This window comes from Oreochromis aureus, linkage group 20 (genome assembly GCF_013358895.1).
Source record: "Oreochromis aureus strain Israel breed Guangdong linkage group 20, ZZ_aureus, whole genome shotgun sequence".
Taxonomy (NCBI): Eukaryota; Metazoa; Chordata; class Actinopteri; order Cichliformes; family Cichlidae; genus Oreochromis; species Oreochromis aureus.
In genome coordinates, this window is record NC_052961.1 from 3708299 (window position 1) to 3714975 (window position 6677).

At 39.4% G+C, this 6677-nt stretch overlaps 1 long non-coding RNA gene across 1 annotated transcript; it reads right to left on the reverse strand.

The window, feature by feature from the left end:
* Window positions 1-2688: 2688 nt before the first annotated feature.
* On the reverse strand, window positions 2689-5816 carry LOC120435360. Its single transcript, XR_005609671.1, has 3 exons — window positions 4893-5816; window positions 4574-4779; window positions 2689-4407 (listed from the first exon to the last, which is right to left on the reverse strand). It is a non-coding gene; the product is annotated as an uncharacterized LOC120435360 (long non-coding RNA).
* Between the last annotated feature and the right edge of the window lie 861 nt (window positions 5817-6677).

Below are 6677 nucleotides of genomic sequence, written 5' to 3' on the forward strand. Positions count from 1 at the left end.
TTCAACATCTGCCGGACAATGCTCAGGATTTTCTACGAGTCTGTTGTGGCCAGTGCAATCCTCTATGCTGTTGCATGCTGGGGGGGAGTAGATTGAGGGTTACTGATGCTAACAGACTCAATAAACTGATCCGCAAGGCCAGCAATGTTGTGGGGAGGGAGCTGGGCTCTCTTAAGGTGGTGACGAAGAGGCGAATGTTGTCCAAGATAAAGACAATGTTGGATAATACCTCCCACCCACTCCATGACACGCTGGTCAGTCACAGGAGCACGTTCAGTGAGAGACTGAGATTACCAAAAAGCACCACTGAACAACACAGGAAATCTTTCCGGCCTGTGGCCATCTCCCTGTACAACTCATCCACTTAACAACACACTGTATACTACAATAGCTACACCCTTTTTGCACATGCTCTTCTCTCTTATTCAGATATTTATCAATAAGTGACTTATATGTATATGTGTGTGTGTGTGTGTATATATTAGGGGTGCAACAATACTCTTATCGGTATTGAACCGTTCAATACAGTGCTTTCGGTTCGGTACGCATATGTATCAAACAATACAAAATTTTTAATTTATTTTATCAACTTTTCTTCTGACGAGAGCTCAGTGGATCTGCGTTCGACTACTCCGCCTAGGCTGCACTGTCGAGCGCAGATCCACTGAGCGCAGCGCAAGCTAGCGAGACAGAAGCTAAGGTCGTTGCAACATGGCAACTGCCCCAACGCTAGCCAAAATTGAACCTCCCCCACCCTCATTCTATTTTGGTTTTCATGTGAAATATGACCCTGATGGTCAGCGCGTCATGGACAAAAGTAAAACAGTATTTCGGATGTGCCACGCAATGCTCAATTACATTGGTGGGAACTAGTGCGTTAGCGCAGTTAGCTCGTTAACGTGTTGACGCCATCCAGCCCCACAGTCCGATCTGCGGTAACTCGTTAATGGAGATTTGCGGCGTTATGGCGTTAATGTAATTTTAACGAGATTAATGCTGACAGCACTAGTGGGAACACAATGAATATGACTGCACATTTACGCCGACATTATCCTAGTGCAAAGAAAGTGGTAGCAGACAAAAACAACAAGCACGCATGCTACAAACTTTACCCGAGTCATTTAGACAGCCGTTAGCACATGATTCTCCTTATGGGGACCTGATATGTTTAATATGCTGCTGAGAATATAGCCCAGAAGAAGCGTATAGTATAGCTTTTATTTTGGAAAGAGCCATTTCTCTGTAATAAACTCTCTTTTCCAAAGATGAGTGATTTCTCGATCAAATAGATTAATTTTTTTTAAATTATTTTGTTGTTTCAGCAACATTAAATTTAAAAACTGTACTTTTGAGTTAAAATATCTATTTATAATTTTAATAAATGACAAATTAAAAAGGCATGAACATTTTTTTTGTATCGAAAAAATATCGAACCGTGACACCAAAGTATCGAATCGAACCGAACCGTGAATTTTGTGTATCGTTGCACCCCTAGTATAATATTAAAAAAAAATTCCCCACTCGCCCCTGTGGGCGGTTAATCCTTCAAGCTCGGGTCCTCTACCAGAGGCCTGGGAGCTTGAGGGTCCTGCGCAGTATCTTAGCTGTTCCTAGGACTGCGCTCTTCTGGACAGAGATCTCCGATGTTGTTCCCGGGATCTGCTGGAGCCACTTGCCTAGCTTGGGAGTCACTGCACCTAGTGCTCCGATTACCACTGGGACCACCGTCACCTTCACCCTCCACATCCTCTCGAGCTCTTCTCTGAGCCCTTGGTATTTCTTGAGCTTCTCGTGTTCCTTCTTCCTGATATTGCTGTCATTCGGAACAGCTATATCGATCACTACGGCCGTCTTCTTCTGTTTGTCTACCACCACTATGTCCGGTTGGTTAGCCACCACCATTTTGTCCGTCTGTATCTGGAAGTCCCACAGGATCTTAGCTCGGTCATTCTCCATCGCCCTTGGGGGCATCTCCCATTTTGACCTTGGGACTTCCAGGTTATACTCGGCACAGATGTTCCTGTACACTATGCCGGCCACTTGGTTATGGCGTTCCATGTATGCCTTGCCTGCTAGCATTTTGCACCCTGCTGTTATGTGCTGGATTGTCTCTGGGGCATCTTTACACAGCCTGCACCTGGGGTCTTGCCTGGTGTGATAGACCCCAGCCTCTATGGATCTTGTGCTCAGTGCTTGTATACCCGTGCATCTTAAATTTGTCTGTGGAGTTAGTTCGATAATAGGACATAAATAAGTTTAATTGTAAGATATTTATTGGAGTATTTCAAGGTAACCGTGTTGCACTATTGCCCCCATGGATCTATAAAGATCCATGCATATCAATACATTAATTCCTTATGTACTTTAATTTAAGAAGAATGATCTGTAACTGCTCGCTGTTTGTCTGTTCGGGGCTTTTCGTCTTTATCCGTTCCTGATCTGGATTTTTTGTTTCAACGCTGTTTCGTTAACCCTCCTGTCATGTTCACCTCCCGCCCCTTACTTTAGTGTTCCCAGTCAAAATTGACTGGTTTTTTTTTTTAACTGCTCTTAAATTAGGCCCAAAGAGTGGGCGTTGTAGGGTGTTGTTACACTGCAACAGCATTTTGCAGATAAATAATTCTCCCTTAGTTACGTTACGTTGCAATAGGCCTAGGCTGCTGGGGGATTCCCATAATGCACTGAGTTTTTGTCCTTCTCTAACCTTTTTCACTCACCAGATCTTTATGCACTACTCTGCATTTAATCATTAGTTATTATTGTTATTATCTGATTGTTGAGGTTTGCTCTGTATTATTGTAGGGCCTTTATCTTACAATATAAAGTGCCTTGAGGCAACTGTTGTTGTAGTTTGCCACTAAATTTATGATTGTGATTTGGCACAGAAAACGATTTGCCCTCAGGTCCACATCTACAGGTAATTTGGAATGACCAATTAACCTGTTGCATTAACTGCATGTGCAAGCGAGCTGGACTACCTAGCTAAAGAGAATCCACACAGACACAAGGAGAACTTGCAACCTCCACACATAAAAGCCTCAACCAGACAGTGAATTCAACTCAGGACCCTCATGCTGTGAGGCAACAGTGCTAACCACAACACCAACGTGCTGCCCTGTACTAAGTTCAGTTTAGATAATTGTCATAAACTACACTTAAAGTACTGTTAACTTATACAGGATAAAAATATGCTAGAGTGCAGCACCTGTAACTCCCACACCTTTGATCGTGTAGCACTGACTTTCATTACATAAACTGAATTCAGTGGTTTTTGGTAAAAGAATTTACTTCTTGCTGGAGTATAAACCTGTTTTTTAACCATAAATTCAGGGTTAAACATCAACTAGATCAAAGTTGGTGAAATAAATTCTGTTTTGTTTGTTTTGTTTGTTTCATCTTTTTTTTTTATTTCACAACGCTGTCAATTTTGGCAAACAGCAGCAGCAGGTCAGTCCAGTTTATAGGAGCTGCGTTACAGTTCTTTGATATTATAATCTACTATCATCTCTTTTTTGTATGTAATAAAAGTCCAAATCCAACACAACCTTAAAAAAAATAAATTAAGAGCAGAAACAGTTTATTTGAACATTCGTTGTCTTTAGGTTATTAAAAAATAATATAAAACAATCTTCACACAGAGGCATATGAGCAGACTTTCAAAGCTCACACTACGTTTTATCACATTTTCTAGTAGTATCATAGTCAAGAGCAGGATATCTTCAGACCTCTTATTAATCTAATATTAGAAGTAGAAGATTCAGATTATATTATACAGTGAATAATTAAGTACTAAGTTAACAATAAAGAGTTTGTACTCATTCCCTCTTGGACACCTATGAGGGTGAACCCTTTTTCTCTTTTCTGAACTGTGGGTTTCTGTCATATTTCTGTCCTGCTTCCACAATAACATGACTGAGTGTGCATCAGAAGGTTTAGAAGCGAAGGTGGTCAGCTTACTAGGGATACCCTCGGAAAAATCTGAACCAATCATAATGGTCATCAAACCAAGTATAAACATCAAACCTCACATAGATATATACTGAGGTGTCAAAACTCGTACAGGGTACAGGGCAGGTTTTCAAATGTCGCCTTTATGGAGGAAAGAGTTAAAGCAAAGGCATTATGCTTGATTATTATCATTGCTTTTTAGCACTTGAGTAAGATGTGTATTAAACTGAAAGGCCACAGAGACTTTAAAGCCTCATAGAAATGTTTCTGTGACTCTGTCATTACAAACAGCAAAGATAAGCTGCTTTATACAGTCTGAAAGACAAAGCAATCACAATTTATAGTACAATATGATTTCTGTGATTATGTGACTTGCGTTGCTTCTGTAGTTGAATCACTTGATTTTTCCCCCCTTTCTTCAGTCGGTTTAGTCAAACGGTGGTGTGGTTTCTTTATTCTCTGATGGAGGAGAAAAGATTTTTCCAGAAAAAAGAAGTGTGTCAGTACAGAGCAAAGATATTAAAATTAAAACTAGACTGAAAATTTAACTGAGCTGGTTAACTGAAAGTAAACCAAATTTCAAATATAAAAACTGAAATAATTAAAATAAAACAAATATACACACTCTGAAGTCTGAACCAACACAAATTTAAAAAGTGCTGCTGGTCTTTGCTAAAGATTTGTTTCCTCCTCTTCCAAAACCACTTAGTAGTACAAACTTTTCCTGCTGTAAATGCCCTTTTTTTCTTTTTCAAAGAATCGTCTCCATCCACTCCATGACGTGAAGAAAGCCGCTACAATTATAGTCAATAACAACGTGTAACCACAAATCTGAAAAAAAGTAGAAATGCGATATATAACGCATTAATGTATATTTACTGTAATTCCATAAAGAAGACTGAGACTGAGATCACTTATAGCTCTATTTAGAAAAAGACACTCACCTTTGATGTGTTCATCCTCTCAGCTCTTTTGGCTTTTTCTGCTTCATCCATTAATAGTACAAGTTTGCAGCTTGATGTTTTTCTCGTCAGTCTTACAGCAGAAGTACCAGACACCATGAACTAACACAGCTACAACCCACAGCAGAGCAATTAAAAAGGCTCTGATAACGCGCTTGACTACAACACATGGAAGCGTCCCAGCGTGTTTCGCAGTTCTCCGGAATGTCCTGTTTGTCAGCAGCATTAAGAAAAACGTTATAAAAACTGGCACACCCATGGCTTGCAGGTGCTGCAACTGCAGGGCAGGTACTGGTAATAAAAAACGACGACACCCACCAGGATGGTTACATTCAAGACAATAAATGGGTCGCGACGAATACATTGAAAGAGTTTTTTTTTCTTTTTTACCATCCTGTGTGCTGAGAGTGAAGCTTCCTTCCTCTAAAACTATAGCAGTAAAATTATTTCCTGTATCTAAGTATCACAATTTTTGTTAAGATGATGACTATTTCAGCCTCAAAATCTGTGCCTCAAAATTCAGCCTCATTCCTGTACTGCTGTGAAATTATCACGTCCTCCTGTCCAAGTGACTCAGTTTTCTCCGATCCTCAAATAAAACGTCATGAACATGTGCGCCCCTGCAGGTAGCAGGACGCAACAGCAACATGATATCTCGAAAAGGCATTTAAATAGCCCCCCTTTATCGTCACTTCGAGTGTCTTCTGAGCGCATTTGACTCTTTTCGTGCGGCATCTAACAGCATTTAGTTTAAGCAGGCTTCCTATTGTGAAGAAATTGAGTTTTATGTTATTTCAAAATTTTATCAACAACACGGTGTTCAAAGGAAAAAGTCCAAAACCAAAACAGGGTACACTTCACCAGTGTTGGGCAAGTTACTTTGAAAAAGTAATTCAATTATAGTTACTAGTTACTTCTTCAAAAAAGTAACTGAGTTAGTAACTGAGTTACAGTATTCTAAAAGTAATTAATTACTTGAAAAGTAATTATTGCGTTACTTTAAAAAAACGTTTAACCCTCTGGCGTCCAGGGTGTAATTGGCCATTTTTAACTACTTTTGATTTCCCTCCACATTTTACCTTTAAAAACTTTTTACTTTGCCTTGTTTGGTATCATCCTTTCTGGCACAACCTCACGTGGCTGAATTTACAGTTATGTTCTCATTTTGATATACTGTATTAACACAATTGATCTAAAATCAGACAAAAAACATGAAATCAGAGTAGAAAAAGTTATATTTTTACTGTAACAACCATAAACATCTTTAATGAATCATATTTCATAACTTCAAATTCAAATATAAATCGTCAATTTCAAAATCCTGTGCACAAGTTTTGCAAACAAAGTTATTTGCATCCATTTACCTTTTACCTTGATTTTTTAAATAACCATTTCAAACTATTTACAGAACAATCAGCTGTTCTTCAATAAGATGCCACACAAATTATTTGTGCCACTCCAAAAACATAATTTCTGTCCACTATAAAGGAGAACATCACAGCCTGATACCTGCAGGCCTGACAGCAGCAGGTGTATCACTCCTGTTTCTACCTGGAGACAGCAGTCGCCTCATTGTTCTGACACACAACACAAAACTATCCACAACACTACACACTAACTACACAAGACACCACATTAACTACACACTCCAAACACGCTAAACATCACAAATCTCTCACATCTCAAAACTCGCTCTCTCTTTTTCTGCTCTCTCTCTCTCCTAAAACTTTCCCTGTTTTTTTTTTTTTTGCTCATAAGCAGAGAGTG